General features: G+C 42.6%; 1 protein-coding gene and 1 long non-coding RNA gene across 8 annotated transcripts in view; one reads left to right on the top strand and one right to left on the bottom strand.

The window, feature by feature from the left end:
- The window catches only part of DAB1 (DAB adaptor protein 1), a 414,913-nt gene that overhangs the window by 130,849 nt on the left and 260,188 nt on the right, over positions 1-23,876 (top strand). The gene's annotated exons all lie outside the window — the stretch shown is intronic.
- Positions 8,677-14,034, bottom strand: LOC137478992 (uncharacterized). The gene is made up of 3 exons (XR_011001931.1): positions 13,934-14,034; positions 11,830-11,969; positions 8,677-9,709 (listed from the first exon to the last, which is right to left on the bottom strand). It is a non-coding gene; the product is annotated as an uncharacterized lncRNA (long non-coding RNA).

Below are 23,876 nucleotides of genomic sequence, written 5' to 3'. Positions count from 1 at the left end.
AATTCTGCACTTTTAGCTTTGTTGGAGATTTGGAAAGAGACAGAAATGGTGGGGAAAGAATGGTGGAGAAGAAATAAAAGTGAATGGCTCCTGTTCATCTTTGAAACAGGTTTGAGTGTGCAGGAAGTTTGGGTAAGTTTAGTTTTCCTTGTGTATATTCCTTTTTGCACATATATATGTGCATGTCCATGCTTAGAAATGGGTAACACTCAGTTAGATACATGGAAAATGCTGCTTATCCACAGGCATTGATTATCTGTCCAGGGAATAACCGTGCTGAGATCACATATGGATCTGGATGGCCCTTATCACTTACACTGAGCCCTGTCCAAACCTGCTTCTGCTGGAACAATGGGCTTTGTTCTGCTCAGCTTAAGGTGTTTGGGAAGGCACAGGCAGACTCTGATGGTGTTGGGGCCATAGCAGGTTTTTCCAGATCTCCAGGAGGAATTATGGTTGTACTGATAGAAATGGCAAAGTGTGTGCGCTGAGACTTAGCAACAGACTGTACTTTGATGTCCTTTTTATGATTTTCAGTGTTTGGTGGGTTGTGAGGGGGAGATCCTGAGGGATCATCCCTGGATTGCTGCTGGAGCATTTCCTTCCTTATGGCTGTTCCACCCCATGCAAGCTGAGCACCCACCTGATTGTGCGTGGCTACAACACTTGCTTCTCCTCTCTCCCATCTGCCTTCCTTACAGCTGAAGCGTTGCAAAGGCTAAGTTATCAAAAAGGTGTCCCAATAATGATGGCAATTACATGATTAATTAGGCATGGAAGTGCAGTTGCTTAAAAATTTTCAACAGTTGGCGCTTATTAGCAAAGAAACCATTGTGCAACTAAATAGCCCCCCCTAGAAATGATCAGGTGAATCTGAGGGCAGGTGAGTCCATTTAAGTCTGGAATTGCAGAGTTACTGTAATTAGTTCCTTAATTGTGTGCCCAAACTTGTTTGATGCACTTAGTGTGCATGTATAATTAATGATGATTTATTGAAAAGCGCTCTTACTGTAAATGCTTTCCTTATCATTTCCTAAAAGTCAAATTGTTGAGGGAAAGATTGAAATCTGATATAATATGTAGGGATAGAATTGGAATTTCTTCTCGTGTTTTTTGCTAGTTTAGTACTGATAAGCCTGAACATTATCTGTGTGCAGACTCATATGTAGGAATGGACTTAATGAGTTAAGTATTTGAGTAAAAGTTGAGCTGAGCACTCTCTGCTTTTTAAATACGAAGAGTAGTGGTGGGCTATGGCAACATGAACTGAGTTTGCATTTCCTCAGGAGTGAGTCCGTGGTGCAGTTACAAGGGACCCTTGGAGTGAGCACCCATGTTCCAGTGGTACCTGCATTCCATACTCCTGCTACTCATGTTCCTTCTTTTCAGTGTTTCCTTTTCCTCTGATGGGCAAATCTAATTTCTTGGATGTTTCAGACAGGTTCGGGAAGCAAATGATGGAAGAAAATTCATCATCGATTTCCTCAGGTTTCCTAATAATCTTTGCACTATTACCTCTTTCCTTCCTATTTTTTACTTAGCACAGATCTGTCACTGCTCCTTTTTCATCTGTCTGTTTCCAGGCTTTGGTTTCCTGCCTTGCTTTTCTTGATGAGCTCAACACTGCTTCCCCTGATCTTCCGTTCATCTTTGTTTTCCCTGACACACGCGGATCCCAGATTCGTTCTGGCATTCAGATCCTTCCTCATTTCCTTTCTATCTTTTAACAGTCTTCTCTCATCTCTTCAGATATGACTTCCAAGCTGTCTGGCAGCTTCTTCTCCCAGCTACCTCATAGCACAAGGGAAAACAACTTTTGTGTTTTCCATGTGTGCTGCATGGTCCAGTGGGGGAAAGCAGAGCAGATTTATGTACAAGAGGTTGCCTGAGTTTTTGGGTTTCAAATAGTGGTTTAAATGAAAATGGGTTTCGTTGCTTGAAAATACACACAATCAAAGAAATACTGGAATCATCTGAAAAGTACCATCCTATGAATTTAAATTAAAATATGTCATGTGTAGGCTACTTGCTGCCTATTATTCTAATATTCCAGTTCAATTTTCTGCCTCTTATTCCTACCAAATTTTTCTCAATGTTACTTTAAAAGCTGATTTTCTAGATACAAGCTGTGGAAGGAAAATTAAAATGTAAATTACGACAACAGGGAATCTGGAAGATGACTTAGGTCCTAATTTTTCTAATATCCTATTATATTTGGGTAAACAGATCAAGAACCTCATTGGTTTCAGAGAAATTTCATGTGGAAACACATATAGAGCAAGACTGGTGCTTTAATCACCACTAGAATCCAAATCAGTGTGAAAAAGTAAGAATCAATTAATTGTTTCCCTTTTTTTCTGGCTACACCAGGGCAAGCTGCAATAACTCTTTCCTTTTAGCCCAATTAGGTCCTGCAGAGCCCAGGGATATGGGGACTGTGGTTGACTGGGTACATAAAAATTAGTGCAAAACGTACCGGCAATAATCCCTCACATCTCCAGAGCGCTTCTCAGACATTAATGAATTGTCACAGCAATGGTGTAGCACAGACCAGCGTCTTGGTCCTCGTTACAGAGATGGAAAAAAGTGCGTAATGAGGATAAATCACTTTTCCTGGGCCCCCTAACAGCTGACAGAAGGGGAGGATTTGTAAAGGACGAATTTCTGGCTAAAAACATGGAAAGGCTGAGATTTTGTACTGTCTCCTGTATAAAATACTGCCAGAGGTGGGTAAATACCATTCCTTTCCCCCAGACTTCCCCTTCCTTAGGCAAGTTTTATTGCACCTTGCTCTCAGGGCTGTTTCTACAATGCCTGTGTGCAGTAGGTTGGGGTTGAGTGTAAAGGTCAAAAATTGTATCTTGGAAAATGGTATTTTTTTGAATTTCCCAGCCTGATGAGTCATTCACTGCTATGACATATCGTGTCTGCTTTGGTTAGTCATGTCAGATTAGACTCAGTGAGCCAGAGTGATCCTGCCTGTTCCAGGCTGGCTGATTTGCTGAAAAAACTTAAATTGAGAGCGACACTAAAGTGCAAAAGAGTGATCTGAGGGAATGCTGTTACTTTGCTTCAGATCTTATTTCTTCTCTGTGTTGGATTGACATGAATGTTTTTCTTCATAACCTGCAATTCACAACCACCTGAGTTCTCTGAGATTATGCACTTTACAGAAGTGACACTATTTTATTGAATTAAGTAAACAATTTGTCACTGCTGAAACTCAGGGTTAGTCATTTATTACAAATTACATCATTATTTTACAATCCAGGACAAGTGAGTTGGATGAAACGTGTCTAGCTAATTCTGAAATCCAGGATAACGGATGAAGCCTTTGTTAGATTAAAATATGATGTATTATCCTAAGCCATTTAGCTGGCCTTGGGCTGAAATGTTAATATTTCTGTAATAACCTAACTCTTAATTTAAAAAACAACCATATGTTTGACTAAGTACTTCCAGTGAGTGTGTGGCATCATTTTCTGATGGTCAAATCCGTGAAGAAGTTTTTAATTCTGTGCTCTTCATCACAGGGTCTGGAATTGCAAAAAAATGTGGATGTGGCACTGAGGGACGTGGTTTGGTGGTGGCCTTGGCACCACAGTTGGCATCAATGTGGTTGTAAAGTTGTGACCATAATCTCTGCCTTGCTGTTGTTGTGCATTATCTGCAAATCTGCATTTTGAAGTTTTAAAATTAGAAAACTCTAAGATCTTTGTGGGAAAGGAAATATTTTTTTTTCCAACCACAGAAAAAAAAAAGGAAGGAGCTTTGAAAATGTTACCAGGTCATCAAAAAGCTGAAGCCTGGAATACTTTAATTAACTAAAAAGGAAAGTAAATTTTTAAAAAGAAAGAAGTCAGCTGAGGGAAAGTCTTTCTTTCAAGCAAGTTTGATAAGAATTTATATGTACGTCTAAATAATAAGCAAATTGAAATCAGAGATAAGGAGTTTACAAAGTCAGTATGTGATGATGATGACTATTCCCAAAACTGGTTGATAAATTAATTGAAAATTACTTTTCCTTTGAAAGTGCTGTTTTAAAAAAATCTCTTGATTTTCTGGTTTCAGAAAACTGCATTCTGGATTTCCAAATATTCCATTTTCTGGCTCGGTGAGGAGTTTGTGCATCAGATTAGCAATTAATCTGAGATGTATTTGTCAAGAGGGCTGATGGTGGCACTGCTTGTTGTCACTCACCAAACCTGAGGGAAGTCCTCCTGGTCACTTTGAGGTTTCTGCCCCTTGTAGTACCACTACAAGGGTTCCAGCTCAAGAAAAAACAATTCATTAACTGTTTTATTTAAGATATTGCCTGAAGTTGCTTTTGAAATTGGTTGTTAGTCACCTCTGTCACGTCAATGCTTTTCAAAATCATATTTCCTGCCCAGTTTCTCACTTTGTCAGACTGCAGTAATTAATGTTTAGTGTGCAGAATTTAAGCCAGAAAGGAATTGCTGGGGAAATTGTGCATGTGGGCACAGGGGAATAAATTTAGCAGCCTTCTAGCTGTAAATATTTTATCACTTTCTGTGTGAGTTGATGACCATGATTGGCAAAGGGAGCTGGAGATGGGGCTGGAGATGAGAGCGTGGCTCTCTGCTGAGGGTGTCTGCTCTGAGATGCAGCAGTGGCTCTGCTGAGCACATCTGGCCACTGGGTTCATTTATATTCCCAAACCTGGGAAATGAAGGGCAGCTTGTGATAGATCATTGGGTAAGGGAAGAAGATTCTCTCTGGAAAGAGCCAGCACTGATCCTGGCATGGATTTTTCCTTTCTCTCCCTGTCCTAGGGGAGTTGGAAGCAATGCCTTGGTTTGCAGAGCACGGGGAGGAGTTTGGGGAGTTTTATGGAAGCCTGAGGATGAGCAGAGGCAGCCAAGCCTCCACCCCTCACCTTGTCTGTCAGCAGAGGATCCTCTGTGTGTGCTGTCAGGCACACATCCGAGTGAACAGTGATGAGGAAATAACCCTCTGAAAGTCATTCTTCTGAAAATTTCCCTGCTCTGCAAATGAGACAAGGAGCAGATGCAGAAATTGTCGCCCAGCCCTGGGCTCACACCAGGCACCAGCGCTTCAGGTGGCTTCAGTCAGGTGCTTGGTCTGTCTTATGGCACAGGAGAGGAATCCAAAGCTTGTGCTGTTCTTGGAGTGCAAATTCTCTGCTGGGTACCTCCAGTGGTATTTAGGGAGCTGGATAAAAGCTGAGGATTATGTATCTGGATTTCAGCATGCTTAGAGATGGAGCTCTAGCTCAGATAAATCTCTAATTAAAGCCCAAGGATGAAAGCACTCCTCCAGGAAGGTATTGCACTGTTAATTCTGTTCCTTGCTCAGTTGCATGAGAGAGATGATAGATTGAGCTTCCAGATAGTTTATACTTGTGGCATATGGGTTGTTTGTTTTTTGCAGCTGAGCAGCGTGGCAGCTCTGGGCTTGCCGCTGTGCCGAGCGTTATAGATTGCATTCACGATTCCTCCATCATTCCCCATTTGCATGGACATTTTAGTGCCTCTGGACCTTTGCAGAATTATCTCCCAGGATTATTAATCAAGTCCCAAAACATTAACACATCCAATCAAGTTAATTGAAAGAGATAGGTTTTATTAAAAAGAAATCTAGCGAGGCCTGTAGCCTATATAATAAGAATGTTCTATAGTATCTGATGCAAAAGGAAAACCTCTTATGTGTGATACAAAGCAACTGGAGCAAAAATAGCTTCTACAGCAGGGATCTTGCTGTGTTTGGCTAACCTGTGGCTTTACAGCAAATAGCAAGGAATGTCTTGAACAGTTTAATTTTCCTCTCATTTAAAGCATAAGTTCTGTGTACAATACAAAGTTAGGTAATGCCATCCATAGGCATGTTTCTAGCAGTTTGCAGGGGCTTCACTTGTTATTTATACACTTTGTGTATCTCCAGTATGACAGGATGGCTGGGGTGGCTGCATTAATGAAATAGAGCATCCATCCCAGAGACCCAGGGAAAGACAGCAAATTTATTCACCATCCATTTGCCAGTTGAAGTGTGGGTAATACAACGACATCTATTTGTGCTGTGGTTCCAGCAGTGGTGGAGGCAGTGCCCTCATTGTCCCCCCTGACTGTGTGCTGATTCAATTCACAGCTCTGCTTTCCTGTGCACCAACAGCCCCAGGCAACATGTCCCAACATCTAGTGGAGATAAAAGGGCTGGGACAGTGATAAGTCCTGAACCACACGCATGGTGGGCATGTTTGGTTGAGGGGAGCAGATTAAATCTAATCCCCAGTGAATACCTGAAATATATACATAATTATTTCCCTCAGAAACATGTGGTATAACATATATGTATGTATGTATAGTGTAGGCATAGAAGCCTCAGTACCAGATTTGATGTAATTATTTACTTCTGCTGTGTGAATTTACTTGGTAATGTAGATGTAGCAGTGAGAGGACAGTGAAGAAGTTGAGTTGGTGGCTGTGGGTGTAGTAACTAATCTCTTGTCCCCTGAAGTTTCCCTCCACATCTACAATTGTATATTGGGCTGAAGTGGGGAATAATTTGTGCCCCTGTATCTCATTTCCTTTCTTGAAGTCTTACCAAAGATGCCACAGTTTTGCCACAGTATAGCTCGAGACAGTTGTGTGGAAGGTGGAGACAAAGTGTGTGTTACTGGTCTAGACTTTTTATTACATTCAACCAAGGAGACCCTGAGAAGACCCTGACCAAAACCTGTCTTGTTCCAAAACCACTGTAAGTTACACAAAATGATGTGAAGCACCAGTGTAGAAAACATCCTTCATTCTTTCTGCACCGTCTTGCATTACTAATGCCAGAGGACATTACAAGATGGTTTTGACCCTTGTGCTGTTTCCTGTGTAAGCACGATTACTTAATTCTCTGATTTCTCCTCTAGTAATGTCCTGCTGCAGTGAATGCAAAGAAACACTACATCTAAAGCTTTTATTTTTTTTCCTTGTATTGACCACTTATTTATGACCATTCCCTTACCTTTTAAACTTCACACTCAGAAATCTAAATTTGAGACCCAAATGAGCTGAAACTATACCCTTACAAAGAAAAAAGAAAGCCCCAAGCCTTTATTAAAGTTACCCTGGCGTTGCTGTGTCAGCATCAGTGTGATTAACCTGCCATACAAATGTGGGTGCTACAGAATGAACCTGCTCCAAGGCAGCTTTGATTTGCATGCTCAACACTTTCCAAGTGTTGCATTCATAAATCAGTAATGGTTTTTTTTGTGTGTGTCTCTTCTGGGTAAGTGTTTTTCCTTCATTCTCCCCTCTGTCCTGCAGCCCAAACTGTATATCATGGCCAGAGGAGACCTGACCAGCATGTAGATTTAAAGACTGATTTTAAGTTTCAGGTACAACCTCTTGCCCAAACTTTCTAAAATAAATATATTTAATATTAATAGCTTGTGGAAAAAATAATTAAAAAAAAAAAAAGGGGGAGAAAGTGACCTGCCAGTGCATTATCAGGAAATTCAGTATTAGAGCAGGTACTTCTTTCTGCCCATTGCAGCATGTAGCATCTGAGTTCATATAAGCAGAATCACTAGCAGAATATACCTAAATCCCCTTTTATTTGCAATTTTACATTTATTTTAGAGAAGCTGAGCTGTTGCTGTTTCAAACATTGTCCCAGGTCTTTCCCTTCCAGATCATTCTGTTTTCTTGGGAGTGCCTTGCTGGGGTGCAAAGTTTCTCAGCAAACAATCCTGGTTGTTCGTGGTGGGGAACATGCTGGCTCTGCCCAAACACTCTTCATACCAAATTCATTTAAATTGCATGAAGTTAATTGACTCTTTGTTGTGGAGTGGGATTTCACCCTTCCCTTATCAGAGTGCAATGTCCTACTTTGATTATACTGATTAATAGATTTTTCAGTTCCTGCAGATAAACTTTCTAAGCAGAGTGGTGGTATCTTAAAAAGTGGAAGGAGCTATTTTGGGAGAGGCTGATCTGAAGCAATAGTGCATTTTCCTATAGTTTATCCTACACTGTGTGCAAGTGTAGGAACCATGGGATGGGAACACTGGGACAATAACTTGGGTCCAGATTCCTTAATAGAGATTTCTGGACTGACAAGATCAAGTTCCAGGCCAAAAGGTCTAGAAAACAATATTTTGTATGTTCCATATCCTGTACAGACTGCAAACTTTAAAGGTGGCTTTAAATGTGAGACATTTGAATTAGAATCTTCCCTCTAGCTCCTGAACTACCTAAGGAAAGACCTAAGGAAAGATGTTGAGCTTTGGGAATTGGCTGGCATTTGATAGCTGCAGGTCTGATTCTCTTCAGGCTCTTTGGAAGGGGAGGAGACAGAGAATGCATCACATTATGAGTATATATGTCTGTATCTATCTATCCATCTGTCTAAATATATATACACACTTTCTTACTTAGAGCATTGTTTCAGAGCAGACAGGAGAAAAGAAACTAGGTAAGGTGGTCTAATTAGGCTTGAAACAGGAAAAAGGAGAATATGAAATTTATTTTCTTTTTGTCTTTCAAGGTTTTCCTTTGTTTTGTTTTTTTTTTTTACCTTGATTTTTCACAATGGACATTTGCCCCCACATGACCTGCAGCTCTGCATGTCAATACAGACAGTGCTGCATGTAAATAGTAAACAGTAAAATGTAAAGAAGGAAATAGTAAAATGTAAACAGGGAAATATTAAAGCAGGGCCAATATTTATTGCACCAAAGATACAGATCTGCTTTGTTGGATTTTTTTTCTGTGTGTGTGGTTGTTCGTCTAATATTGCTGACTTGTCTCCAGGCAAGAAAGCAATTCTCTCTTTGCCTCAGAAACATGTGGTATAACCTCATGTCTCACTGGCAGGGGATTTAAAACAACCACTATAATTTACATGATAATTGTGTCATATTTTTTTACTTCCCATGCAAGTTCCTCCTCATTTGAGATTGTTCTGTCCTTTAGCAAATAGTGCACTTACTGTTGGCTCTGCAGGGAGCTCTTGGCAATCTTGAGTCAGAAATATAATAGAAAAATGGCTCACCTGATGATTTCAAGGGGATTACAGATTTAGGGAAAATAATCTGGTGGATGGGAAAGGGAGGAGAATTCCACCAAGCACAGCTGGAGCAGAGCAAGATTTGAACTCTGTCATTGTCAGCTTGCCTGTCTTTCAGAACATCTTTTTTCCAACAGTGTTGCAGAGAGTCAGAGAGAAGGAGGCTGGAGAGATGTTTGGGATTGCCTGAGAGAGAAGGAGGCTGGAGGGACATTTGGGATTGCCTGAGAGGGAAGGAGGCTGGAGGGACACTTGGGATTGCCTGAGAGGGAGGATATTTGGGGTTGCCTGAGAGGGAAGGAGGCTGGAGGGACATTTGGGATTGCCTGAGAGGGAGGATATTTGGGGTTGCCTGAGAGGGAAGGAGGCTGGAGGGACATTTGGGATGCACCTGGTCTGAAGGTGTCAGACAAACTGAGATATCACCTGTGCTCTCAGCAGGCTGCCAGCACTTTTCAATCCCAAGTCCATCTTGCTCCAGGCTTTAGGAGGAATTGCCAGGCTAAAGGGGAGTGCTCTCAACTTGGCCTGAATGAGATTTTTTTCCTAAGTTCAGCCCTGAGAAGGTGCCCCACGTCGATACCACATGAAGCTGAGCACTTGTCCTGGCTGCAGAGATCAATCACTCTGGCTTGTGCCTGGCTCCACTCTTTGCCATCCAGCTTGTCCCCTTTGAAATACAAATGATAGGAATTAGGATATTAGCGCAGGATGTAATTGTATGTTGACTGAAATGTTTCTGATGGATGGACCTGGTGAGGTGACATCTCTTATTTATGGAGAGGAGAGCACAGGTAGTTGATAGATTTGACAAGAGCACAGTGGCAAAACAAAATAACACTGAGGCAGAATGAGGATGTATTTGCTAATGGCCTCCCTCGCAGCTGTATACACTGATTTAATCTCTCCAAAACACTTTGTTGTTTATGAGGCCTGTGGGTACAATTTTATGCCTGACTGAAGAGGTTGCTAATAGCTGCCATATTTGTGTTTAAGGACCTGCAAAGGATTAAGCTAAGTATTTTAAAGCAATGAGCCATAATAAAGTAATAATATATTGAAAATAATAAACAGTCTTTTTTTTTTCAATAATTGGCTGCAAAACTGGTGAACTTTAAATGACGAAACTACTAATTATAAATGCAATTGCTAATCATATATTCATTGGGGAATGCAAATTAGAGCCGTGGCATAAAGTATCTAAAGCAGAGACAATAAGGCGCAGAGCAGAACAGCAAGCCCCTTAAAAAAAAAACATGAAACCCTCAAAAAACCTCATAAGGGAACCCAAAACATTCCTGTAGGAACAAGTTGTGATTACTCAGGGTTGCTTTGTCCAGGACAAAGCTGTTGCATGAGGGGATAATTTTCTGTTCTCAGTGCCCAGGTGTGAGTCCCACGCGGGGACATTTTGTGTCTCAGTCAGAATTAAATAATCTACAATCCACAATCAGTACTGGAGGTTTCCTTTTCCTACTTTTGAAGGGTGATACTCTTTCATCCCAGTAACCTTATCCTCTTCCCTTCTCTAGGAGCTGCAGTTCTTGTGCTTGCCATCCTTCAAAGCACAATAGCACGCTCAGGGCTTCCTCTCTTCTTGAATATCTTTGTTAATAGGTCTGGCAGAGAAGATCTGAATAGATGATAAGAGGAGGAGGTTCCTGAAAGCCTCAATGCTGAGTTATTTTGTGCTTTTCTTACCAAATTGTGTCTGGTTGGAGCTTACCAGGATCTAGATCCCCAGACTCACTGCCTCCTTCCTGCCTCGGTGTGGGGCAGATTAGAAGGTTCTGGAGGAAATCCCTTTGCAGACAGACAACTTCTGGGTATGAACATATGTCATGTTACTGAATCCAGTGTGAATCCAGTGTAACTGCATGCTGGTGCACAGAAATAGAGATACAGAAGCTCTAAAGGAGGACACAGAACATTCCTGGACCTGAGAGAACTGACTCACACAGAGCCTGCACTGCTGCTCATATAATCAACATTTCACACAGCCTATTGATAAAATCTTAGCCCGAACCTACCCCTCAGTGCTGAAGTGTAATTTAAGTTTTGCAGGTCAGGAAGCGACTTCAAGGTCTGTGAACCAAGAGCTCATGAAGATGCTGAGGATAAGCCGTGACCACCGGCCACATGTTCAAGGGCAGAAGCCTTTCTCAGGCCACTTCTAAGCCAAAAGTCATCATCTCTGCCTCTGTGCCACCTGCCCAGCCCCAGCCTGATACCAGAGAGCAGCTGATGCTGCTGATTGCAGTTCAGTGTTCTGCATGGCCTTGAGTTTGAGAAAATCCTGCCTCTCCCTAGAACTGTGTGTGGATATTTCCATGCAAATCCCAGCAATGGCTGTAGTTCTGTGGCTTTGGGGCAGGGAGTCTCACCAGGGTTTCAGGTGATGTTAAAAGGAGACAGATCAAACTTTCCCAATGCTGTTCCTTGTTAAAGGCAGTGCTGGCTCAGCAGCACCCGAAATCCCTGCTGGATTCTCTGTGGGACTTGCACAGCTGAAGTTATTGCAGGGCCCTGTGTCTGACAGGGTGAAAAATGTGGAGGCATTTCTGGAGCTGAGCCTCCACTAGGAATATTTGGCTTCCAGCAGAAGCTGTATACATGGCTGCACAGGCACATTTCCCTTCCTTGATGAATGTATAAAATATATATGTCTATTAATTTGCTCTTAGGAGCCCTCGGGTTTCCATTAATGACTTGTGTCCCTCAAGAACCTGGCAAAGCCAAGTTTTTTATAGAGATGCCAAGTAATAGCCTAAGGACAAACCAGCACCTCACATGGTTGATGGCCTCCAGGAGGTCATGGGGATGGATATTAACAGTCCAAGTGTCCTGAAAGGTCACAGAGTCAGTGGCTCCTCCTGTGCAGCCCCAAGTGCGGCTTCTCCCAGTCCAGCAGCCAAGGAAGACAGATCTACCTGTAGTGAAAAGCTCTTGGTGTTACAGGGTGTTGACAGTGTTGGAAAATGGATGAGATACTTAGACAGTTGCATATGAATTTTGGGTCCTTGCCTTAAATATCTACATCAGAAATCCTTCAGAAGAAAAAAAAAAAAAAAAAAAAATTCCAGGCAAGACATAGTTGTAAGCGATAATTTTTACTAATGCTTCCTATAGATTGTATTTTGATATTTTTTTTTTATTTCTGAGGAATCACCAGTCTGGGTTATTTATGACTTTATAGCTAAAAGGTACTGAAACCCCATCTGTTTTAAATGAAGGTTGGACAACCTTTAGAATACATAGTCAGAAGTCAGGATGGATGCAGAGGAGCACCTGAGCTTTCAGCACAATTTAAGGCAGGAGGTGTTGAGAGGTGATTGTGGGAATCTGTCTGGGAGACGTTTCCAGTGTGGCCCCCGTGTACCTGAGCAGGATTGTGCAGAGCAGAGGCCTCTGGCTCATCCCAGTCCCCATGGGATGCAGGACAGGAGCAGATGGGGCTGGGGAGGTTGGCAGCCAGCAACACAGAGTTGCAAAAAGTTAATTTTTCAGTGACCACAGGAGAAACACAGGGGGGTTTTTGTTGTTGTTAGTTTGTCAGTGTTACAATTTAGCCTTCAGAGAAGCAATCCAGGGACTTGGATTTGTTTGGCTACAAAGCTCATTAGTGTAGCACCACTGCACTCCATTGCTAGAGAATTTCCAACAAAACAAAGCAAGTGAAGAAAAAGAAACAGTAAATCCATGAACACTGTAACTCATTAAAAGACAATTTATGGACAGTGAAGGGGTTGAAGCCGTTGAATAAATTATTGTAATTGAAATGATTCAGGCATGTTTAAATTATGGAAGATGTTACCAGGTTGTTGTCTCAAGCCATCGTGCATAGTTTATGTGCAGTGGTCTTCTGAGCCCCTCTGAGGTCTCTTACGCTGAGATAAGCTGTGGTTGCATCTTTGTAAACATTTCCAGTCTGCCCACAAAAACATCCTCTTGCTGCAGTTTGTGAGAAGGGTTTGTCTCAAAGAGACACATTGTGGAGGAATCAGTGCAGGGTTTAGTGGCTGTGGCTCTCCAGACCAACTGGAGGAGGAGGTCTCTGGAAAAGGCTCCTCTGGGCAGAGGCTGGGCTTCCCTGGGTGCTGGCTTGGGTCTGAGGAGTGATTCCTGCAGGGATACAGCATTTATCAGTCTTTCACCTCACAGGATCAAGTGTGGATGTCACTCCTTTAGCTCAGCTGGCACTGGAACTCCCCAGAGCCCAAACTCCTGTAGGATCTCCATGAAGGCAGCAGGGAGAGGCATTTCTGGGATGCCACAGCATTCCACTGTGGCAGAGTACAGGGCAGGACAGGGCTGATCCATGGATCTGTTGCATCCATGGGGGGCTGTGAGGGTGGTGCAAGGTATAGAAGAGAAGTCCTTTGTGTTGGTGTGGTTATTTTTCTCTTTCTCAAATGGGACGGGACCGCTGCGACATGTTCCTTGGGCTTTATTGCAGCATCAGCCTCATCACATGGGTGAGACAATAGAAAGATGGCAAAAGCTCACGTACAGCCAGCAGCAGCCAAAGATTTCTTTGTTACAGAACATTTAAAAAACTTTAAAAGACTTTAGCATATTGCTAAAGCTCACAGACAGTTGTTCTAGCCAATCACTAAAAGTACATCTACACCTGCTTCACACAATGCTTGTTTGTCTTCTTTCTATTAACAATACAGCATCATTAAGTTTAAAACCTTCTACTATCTTGCTAAGCATATTTTCCTGCAGTCTTTAGGTCTATCTGAGCCAAGCTGAAAACTCAAGCTACTGTTTCATGTCCTTGCTTGCTGTACTGTTGTAACTTTTTCTGCTTTCAGACTTTGCATCTGCAGCTAGTACTCTGCTCTTTCTGTTTCTAAGGCCTGCTTTCCCAGCTCTCTAAAAATATTCTTACCTTTACTATTTCCCACAGTCATGAGGAGTGGCTGTGGTCACTTGGCTGAGGAGAGGGGGCTGAGGGGAGACCTCATTGGGGTCTGCAGCAGAGGGGCAGGGGCTTCCCCCAGAGGGTGGTGAGGCACTGAACACAGGTGAGAACAACTGTACAGGTAATAAAGACACAGGGGATAAGGACACAGGGGATAAGGACACAAGTGTACATAATTTTCAAGCACAGCCACTGAGCCAGCTGTGTGTGATCACCATCATCCTGCTGGGGATGGCAACAGCCTTGTTGAGGGGGTCTATGGCTTCTGCAGGTCCTCAACCACACCTGGGCATCTCCCAGTCCTTCTGGGGGTGCTCAGCTGGAGCACATTTGAGAAGGAGGGGCTTTCCCAGCTCCCCCTTAAATGCTGCCTTGGCTGGGGTGCATCTAAAAGTAAGGGTGTGGTGTTGCTGGAATATTTGGGGCTGCAATGGTTTCTTCCTCCTCGCCACTGAGTTGCTGAATGATTTGGATGTTGTGAGTGGGAGCAGCTCTGCAGTGTAAAGAGGTACTTTTTTTTTTGTTTGTTTTGTTTTATCACCTGCTTTCTTGGAGCACAGTGATATAGAAATGCTATGTTGGATGAAACAAGACCAGGTGTGCAATTCTGTTGGTTTGGAGGCATTATAGAAGTATTTGCATATAGGTGTATGAGTCAGCTCTGTGACAAAGGTGTTTTTATCAGCAGTTCAGCTGCTGTCTGTGTTTTAAGATCTGACTCCCTGAAGTTTAGCTGGCTTCCTCACCCCTGTGGGTAGGGCCAGGGCTGGGGGTTAGTTGAAAGTAATTGTTTGTGGTATAATGCACAGAAGTGTAGGGATGTGCTTAGTGGTGGGGGAGCTGAGAGTTGAAGCTCAGAGTTCTGAAAGTAGGGTGATTATCGTTGCTCTGTGTTTTTGTAGTCTGTACAGCTCTGTTCTTTGCCCTGTTCCTGGTTATTCTGTACATTTTATGTGCATGAGGTCTTGCACTGTGTATTTTTTGAAGGAGTATGTGTGTTCACCATGTCATTGGCTTTGGGGATCAGTGTGGGGAGTTTCTCTCTGGACTGGGGGATTTTTTGCTGCTGCTTTTGCTTTGCCTCACCTCCCTGTGAAGGCTTGGCATTCCCAGACCATGGATGTGGATGTCACCAAACTGTTCCTCTGCTCCTCAGTGATTATGTTTAATTTTGCTGTGGTTGTTTTAGGGATGCTTAACAAATCTACAAGCAGAGGTGGTGGGAGTGTCATGGAAAAGATGGGTTTAATAACCACTTGTAGAGAAAACAAAAGCAGCTCCAGTGACATCCCTGGCAATTCCCACCTTGATTATTGCTGGCAGAAGGCACAGGGATAAAAACAAGGCTGACACTAATGTACAACCAATGCTGATGTCCCCAAGGAAATGTCACCAATTAGCAGGAAAGCTGCTGCAGTTATCAGCTTAGACAAGATTTGGCTGTGTGAAGTAGGAGGTCTTAAGATGAACCCATGACTCCTTCTCCCAAATGCTTTTCTGCTCACGTGTGGAGATTTGTGAGACAGCACAAGTGAACTTCTTGGTTGGCTCTTGTGGCCTGGCAAAGCTCTGGGAGTAGTTGGGATTGAGTTAACACATTGTTCTGATGGAAACAAATCCTTTTGTTTTTATATTTTATGATAAAAGTATGAAATTACATCTAGAAAATCTTGCTTTATGGATAATTATGTATATATATGAGATTGAATGACAAAGTTCAACATTGGAAAAGTCTTTTAAATGCCAAAATTAAAACCTTGAGCTGTGTTTTGGGGAGATGGAAGATAGCAGGGGAATGATGCGAGTTCCTTCATTTTGCATAAACTGTCCAATACCCCATGTTGAATTTGAAACTGGACAGGAAAAAGCAAGAGGGAGGGAAGCTGCTATGCCATCTGTAAAAACTGCCATGCTAATTGAAGCAGCATTAAAAACCTTTCCCTGAAGCTGTGCTTTAATAAGATTCTCAGTCAGAAGTCAAACTCTGCTTAGTAATTCATTCTAAACTCTCATAATGCATTTATTAGTGTGGAAATGGCAGAAGTGAAGTGACCACACTTGGGGTTCATGTTCAAAATTAGCAAAACTTGCTGTCATTCCTAGTTAAAAAGGAAGGAAAATGAGCACAGTAACAGGCAGTGGGTGATCTCTTTTGTATTAGCAGGCAGCTAGATGGACATTTTTTGGGCTTCCTTAAAGCAGATGCTCAATGTGAAAAGTTTTTTTTTTATCTCAAGATAAAGTTATCAAAATGAGAAATGTTCTGTTATAATGGAATTTCTTGGAAGACAGGGGTATGTTTTATCATATTATAGCTCTTGCATCATACTAAATGCTACTTATGTGCTTTATTGAAATCCAAACCTCTTGCTTAATGTTTCTTTTCCAACAATACAAAAGGTTATGATTCACAGACTCTTGCATAATAGATAAATTAATGAGTTTCTGCATATTTTATTGCTTTGTACTTTTCTAAAAGCCACTAATCTATTTTTCTTGATTATTGGTTATGACAAAAACATTACAATTTTTCTTGGAGTTTCACAGCTGCCAAGCTCAGGGCTTTCAAAACTAATTTCTTTAGCTGCCTGTTGGACTCAACATCATTCTTTTCTCCTTCCTTTTTCCTGTAAAAACTCTATCCAGCCAAAAACCCAGTGTGTTTTTATCTGAGTACAGGAGGATAAATTCTGCTTTGGGGTACTTGTGTGTTCTTCCATTCAAGTAGATTTAGAGTTGTGCATATGAATCTCAGGCTCTTAATTATGTTTCTAATAATAGCAACTCCTTGCTATAAATACACAACTCGTTGGAATGATTCCGGTGTGTTTAGGCTGCAGATGTGACTCCTGCATCTCATTAACCTCCCAGTTCTCCACTTGAGATATGGAAATGTTGGGTGATTAGCAGAGGACAAGGGGAGGAAAAGGTTATTTATCACTTTCTCAAACTGAGGAAGCAAGTGGCAATGGCTTCAAGCTGTCCTTATGTCCTCCCTGTCCTGCACAGGTTTGGGGGAGCAGACCCTGCTGTAAGTCAGGAGAGGTTTCTGAGCTGGGGCCACCTCGTGTGGTGCAGTTTTGACTCCAGGTCATGCTTCAAGCTTCATATTTTCTCATTTCTTCCTTAGATTGAATTGGCTTGTTTGCTGAAGGAGGAGATGACTAGATGGGAAAAGAAAAAGCTGATTTTTTTATTTGCCATGTTACATGGAGTTACTTAGGCTAGGTATTTAAATTGCCTGGTTTTTAAATTAGTTTTTTGGAGTTTCACAGGGATCTGTGTGGTTCACAGGCACATAACAAGCAGTTCTGCACTTTGTGCTTGGAATGTGGTTTTAGTGAGGATCAGTGCTTGCACTGGTCTGAACAGTGCTTTGCATGAGTGCAAAACTACCATAATATTGTAAACTGTACTTTTGGCAGTGCTACTTCATTAAGTTCCTTCTGTTTTCTTTCTCAATGGCTTTAGTTCCTATCAAAACAGGACAGTAAATAAAAACACCATCTCACCCGTGGATGGCAAAAATGTATTTCCACTGTGCAGAAGCAGATATGTGGGCCCTAGATCACCAAATTCCCCTCACCAAATTCCCCACACCAGCTTAAAATGCAATTTAAGAATTGCACAGGTCATGTGCTGTCCCAGCTCCAAGGGGTCTGTGCCACCCATGGGGAAAAAACCTTGGGTTTGGTTAGTAAGTTGCATTATATGAGATGGGAAAGCAAACTCTTGTTTTACCATGGCAATTATTGATTCTATGGTCTCAGAGTGACAGAGCATTTTTATTTCTATGTCCAGCAAAAAGTTGTTGCCATGGCAACATCAGCATTGGGCACTGCTGGCATGCCACCCTCATCCCAAAGTGAAGCCCAGTAGATTCTGAAAGTCCTTGGAAATTATTACAGCAATAAATTTTTTAAGTTAATTTGTACTTCTTGTCTCTTCTCCTGTGGGAAGGATAATTTATGTTCCAGGAAGGCAATGCATGAATCTGCTGCATCTTCTGCCAGCCACCGTGCCTGTATGGAGCAAAGTCCAACACTCCCTACAAAAAGAGCTGGAAAAAGCTCCATTTTTGTTCTCTTTGATGCTTTGGCTACTCCCTCCTGCTTTCTTTGGGAAGGGGGGAATAAGCCCCCACCAAAACCCAACCAGCCTCATCCCTTCCTGCAGTTGTACCCTTGCTAAACTATTTTTTGTTATCTGCAACCTGTGTCTACTCCTCTTGAAGCCAATACTGCAGTTTACAAAGTTGAGTTCTTGTGTTTGCAGGGTGCCAGGGCAAGGCACAGATAGCATCTCTTCTGATTGTTGGGTGCTGTGTAGCTGCTTTCCACCCTGCTGGATCCTTGTTTCATGGGAAATCTTCATCTCTCCTCACCAGAGATGAGGTGACCAGGCTGCAGTACCTCTTTTTAATCTCTTGCAGTCTGCTTTTACTGCTGAACTTCCAGGCTATGCTCTATCTTACAGCACCCAGACTGTGCTGTGACTGAGTTCTTTTTCTGAATATTTAGAGTCCTGCTGCAGAAAGCCTGTAGTCTATATCTAAGAGCGTTATTCCACTGATTGCTGACCTGCTGCTGTCTCTGATCCCTCAAGAATGCAAATTTGGGCTTCAAAGATTATGCCTGATTTATCACAGAATGATTTGGGTTGGAAGTGACCTTAAAGATCATCTCATTCCAACCCCCATGCCATGAGCGGGGTCACTTTGCACTATTCTTCTAACCCCATAAAGGCTGCTCCTCTCCTTACTGGGATGGGTGAACAAGCACCATGATTTCTTCCCCAGTGTGCTGCCAAATCCAGCAAGAAAATCCCCACACTGGTGCACCTATTTCTAGTGTTGACTGCCTGGAATTATTTACCATTAATGTGTGAACAGGTATTTGAACTATCTTTCCTTTTTTTTTTTTTTTTCCTTTTCTGCCTTTTTGCAATTTTAAATATAATTAAAAGGAGATGAATGAAACTTGATTTCTCAGTCAATCTGTGGGTGACCCAGCAAACCACATCTTTTTAATTTCATGCATCAATGAGATGATACGTCATGCTTTGTACAGTGCGACAGCTTGCTACATTGCATAACTCAACATGCTGATGCAACCAGGCATGAAAAATTAACCTGATCCTCCAACCCAGGGAATTTAAGACAACAAGATCCTCCTCTGCAGCTTGCCTTGTTTAACAAACCTCATTATTCCCTGTCGTCCCTCTTATTCTTCTTCTGTACAAATGATGGGAATGGAGAATTTTGAAAGAGATGTTTGGGTAATGGTTGTGGAATGTGAATAACTCCAGGCTGGATTGGGGTTGAACTGATGCGGTTTCTGTTTTGGGCTGCTAAGAAGAGTGGGGTCTCTGTGGTTTTTGGGTTCCCTTGGGAAGGAGAGTGGCTGACTGGTGTTTCCAGAGTTGTGCCAAGCTTGCTTTCAACAGTAGGAAGAGGCTGCAGTTTCCACAGCTCCTTGCACTTCATTTACCAGCTCTTTGGGCTCCTCCTGTCCTTCAGAGAGGCTGTGGGTTCAACAAATCTTGTCTGAGTCTCCCTGTGTCCACTGCCCCACCACACAGTGTGTGAGCACCAGCTGCCACCTGGCCTTTGTGGCTGAATTCTTTAGTGGAGTGACACAGAGGGATGCTGCAGCTGCTCTTCTCTTCTGACACCCTGTGAGGCACTCGGGTCATCTCGTCTGTTCCCATCCAGGAAGGAAAACAGGAATTTTGCTTGGCAGACATGGGGCTGCTTTGTGGGACCCACTGCAGCCATCCTGGAAGTTGCCAGCACCAAATTCTTGCTTTCTGTGCCTGAGTGAAGCATAATCATGAACTTCAGGGAGAAGAAAAGGCTGATGCTGGGCATGAATATCTCCAGTCCCAGGCTGTGACATGCCACGTGTAAGCCTAAGCATCCAGTGCTTTGCTTGGGGCAAAATTTTTGCTGAATATCTGACATCTGTCAGTGGCTCCTCGTGTGTTCCTGGGTGAAGTAAAACAGATTCTTCAGACATTTCTCGCATGGCTGCAACAATGGCAAGCCCTGAGAGACTGCTCATGATGACCACACTTAAAAGTATGGAAAACGGGGAGGGTTTTCTGTTCAGCTTCACCCTTTTGCTTGTGCTCATGGTCACAGGACCTCAGAGCAGCTCAGGGAATGCCCTGGCCATGGTGACAAGTGGCATTTGCTTATCTGAATGGTGACAATCAAACCAAGATTGTGTTTGGTGGCAAAAATAAGGATCAGTCTTGGTGTTGGGATTATTGCAGTGGTGTGGTTAGATCTTGGTAGTGGTGACCATGAGAGAATACCTGCAAATAAAAATAGCCAGGGTGGGGGTTTGGGTGACCAGGGGCATGTCCAGGTGCTGCTGTTCTGGCAGGAATAAATCCCTGTGGAGCAGGAGCTCCATCTGTTTGTGTAGCACCCAATACAATGGAGTTGGGATCTTTTGTCTGTGTTTTGTCTTTAATTTTCATGTATAATAAAAAGAGGGGAAAGGAGCTGCCTGAAACCCATTTCTCACCTTAAGCTCTGTAAGAGCAGATGGGCTCCCCTACAATACCAGGAATTAGAGTGTCTGGGAGAGGTACAATGGGACCATGGCAGTTCAGAGTCCATAGATATTGTTCTTGCTTGAGCTGTTTTGCGTTTTCTCCGAGTGTACAGTGCCCTGTGGCACAATATCCATCCCCACTGCATCTCTAAGTGCTGAAACTTCACATCTTAATTCTGTGTGAGTGGTTTTCTCTCGAGGCTGCGATGCCTCTGTGGAGCGGGAGCCTGATAGCAACACTGAGAAGGTTACACATTATGCAGGGAAATGTTGATGGTGCATTAAAAAATATCTCCACTAATGGCTTTTTATTTTTGTTGTCTTGTACAATCATTTGAAGCACATCCACTCTGGGGTTCAGTGAGGAAGCGCCTGTTTATTTGAAGCTGATGGAGATACTTGAATGGAGGATAACTGGGATCTAGGGCTCTGGGATAAATTACTCCACTTGTATTTCCTTTTTCTTTTAATCTGGAATGCACATAAGCCACACAGCAATATTATCATCACTTTGCACTTTCCTTAGGAAGTATCTTAATATTCTATAATCCTCTTTGCTACAGAATGGGGACTGAACTAAGATGGAATTATATTTTAATGTAATTCCTTGTGAAACAAAAGGGGACCATGTTCAGAAGCTGGCTAGATATATGGCAAATGGGAACTAGACAAGCTGTGTAACATCATGACCAGTTTCTATGGCAACAAAAATGTCAGCTATCCTTTTGGCTGATTCTATTAATCTGTGGTAGAGGCACTGATACTGACACATTTGGAATTTATTTAAACAAGAATGTGAAAAGATAACCCCAGCACAGCTTATAAACAAGGGGGAAGTTAAGCCACTGCCATAATGCCACCTGACATGGATAGAAGGGAGTAACAGGCAGGGGAGACATTCTAAGGCAGCCACTCACAATTTTGTCAGAGAAGTGATTAAGCCATTTATTGAGCGAAGTTTCCCACTATTGTCTGATATCTGACAAAATTTCTTCTTCCCCTCCAGGGTTGCCATACCCCAAACTGCTGCCCCGTGTCCATCCCTGTGCTGTGAAGCCTGTGGCCAGGTAGCCCTAAACCCTCCAAGTGGGATGAGCTCTGGGCACCTGGGGCATCCTGACCTGGCTGCCTGGTTTGGGGTCTTTCCCCCCAAAAAAAAATGGGCTTCTGTCCTGGTTTTATAGAGCATAGAGCACAGTGTTCTATAGAACACAGAGCACAGTGGCTGCCCGATGGAGAAAGCTGTAGCTCTGGCCACTGAAAAATGGAAAAAGCAGTTGCAAGGAGGCAAACCACATTCTGTATTCCCCCTATGTGGGTCAGATATTTTCCTAGGGACACTCAGAAATGCTTGCACTGTGCTATTTCTGCTGGGTACTTTATCCTTTATTCTCCTCTTATTGAAAGAGCTAAATGTTTTCCCACTTTCCAATGTACCATGACAATACAAACTGTACGGTGATGTCGGAGCACAAAATAAATATGGATGCAGATACTTGTCATTATGATAAAACAACATCTTTTCATCTTTATCTTGGAATTACAGGCTCCTCGGAAAGATGACAGTGTCTTGTTATGGAAAATGAATTTTCGGTAGTAGAAAGATATCTTTTAACTTATTCTTGAATTCTTCCTGTTTGCCAGAGGCATATAGAAAAATTAGCTTCTTTCCCAATTCTTTTGCTGGTTTTATTAAAATTCATAGTACAAAAAGTGCCATATAGAAGTGCTTGGTGTGTGAGAAAAAGAAGAGCTGGAAAATGCAGAGCTGGATTTATTATAAGATTATTAGCTGGCTGCTGGCTGGATTTTTATTTTTTAGATAGTTAAAAAACAAAGCCATCAATATTTTTGCCCATTTCTTTTTAAGCTTGTAATGTACTGAGGAGACTACAATATGCATTAATGTATTTCTGATTAAAAAGAAAAAATAGAGCCCTATTCCCTAATAGAAAAACTGTCAATTTTAACCACAATCTAGCTCCTGGGAACAGAGTTCATGTGAACTTTTGAACTTCTTCAGATTCAGAAGAGCTTTCTGGAAGGGGCATAAATTGTCAAATTTATCCCATACTTCTGTTAAATCCCATCCCTCCAGCCTCTGGCTCTGCCTCTCGCACCCCTGTGTCCACTGGCTCTGTTCAGCAGGTTTTGTGTCAAAATTGCACAAGTGTGTGATGCTTCCAGCCTTTGTAAAGTTAAAAAGATAAGCACTGATAACTTATCTGGTGTATGGGGAAGCTGGGTGGTTTGGGACTAGAAACCTATGCACTTATTATCAGCAGTTTACAAAGTTGTGCCTCTTGCTCCCAGGGGGATTTTCTAGGGTTCTAGGCAGCTTTTTTTCCAGCTTTTTGATGCAGCAGTAGGGGAAGGGAGGTGATGTCACTTGGTATTACAGAAAATGAAGCAGATGTGTCTTAGACTGAACTTGAGAGCTTGAAATAGCTTTGCTTTGTCCTCAGCCAGGGCAGGTGAGGATGGAGCAGCTCGGTGGAAAACTCCACTCCCTCCTAAGCCCCAGAGCAGTTTCACCTGAACAGGAGCTTTTTCTGAAGATGGTATTGATCATTTTGCTTTCTTTCACCATGGATAACTTCAACAAACTGTATATTTGGGAAGTTTTTTCTAGTCATGGTAGCTGTGAAGGGGGAATGCCTCGGGTTTTTTCCTCTCTTGGAGTGCTTTCCACTCTGCCCATCGCTTCTGCTGGAGACTCTTCCTTTGCAGCTCCTCACTGCACCCCCACCTGAGCTCAGGGCTCCCACAGCTTGGGCAGTGTCCTGCCCCCAGGAACCTCAGTGATCTGTTTTTTAGGACAAACATGGCATTATACCATGTGGAATAATGGAACTGGAGACCAATGATTGTTTAGAGACCAGCACTCTAAACCTCTTAAATAACTAAAATAAATGAAACCTGTTCTTTATCCTGAATTAATTGTTACAGCAACACCAGACCTCCTCCTTCAAAGAAGGTGAAGTGTCCAGTGAGAGGGGTGAAGGTACAGGAGTGGAATTTCTTCTGGTTTTGTTCTTAAGCAGCACTGACACAGCTGATGTCCCAGGCATGAGCATCTCTTAACTCAGGTGGAAAGCTGTGCCAGAGACAGTGGTGGGAAGGATGCAGTCCCTCCTTCTGAAGCCACTGACTCGGAAAACTGGCACACTCACAAAGGCTGACCTTTTGAGGAGTCACAGACATTAAATACAGGACTTAATCAAAAGTTAATTTCACTGAGCATCTAACCTGAGGGCAGGCTCCAGCTCACTGTACTTTGAAGTCAAATGCCTGGCTGGTCCTCCAGTGATCAAAACATGTTTTGAGCCCTAGGTATTAGCAAGGGA

The sequence above is a fragment of the Anomalospiza imberbis genome, chromosome 9, assembly GCF_031753505.1.
Source record: "Anomalospiza imberbis isolate Cuckoo-Finch-1a 21T00152 chromosome 9, ASM3175350v1, whole genome shotgun sequence".
NCBI classification, from domain to species: domain Eukaryota; kingdom Metazoa; phylum Chordata; class Aves; order Passeriformes; family Viduidae; genus Anomalospiza; species Anomalospiza imberbis.
The sequence above is the reverse complement of the archived record's forward strand: the minus strand, read 5'-3'. Positions and strand labels throughout refer to the sequence as shown.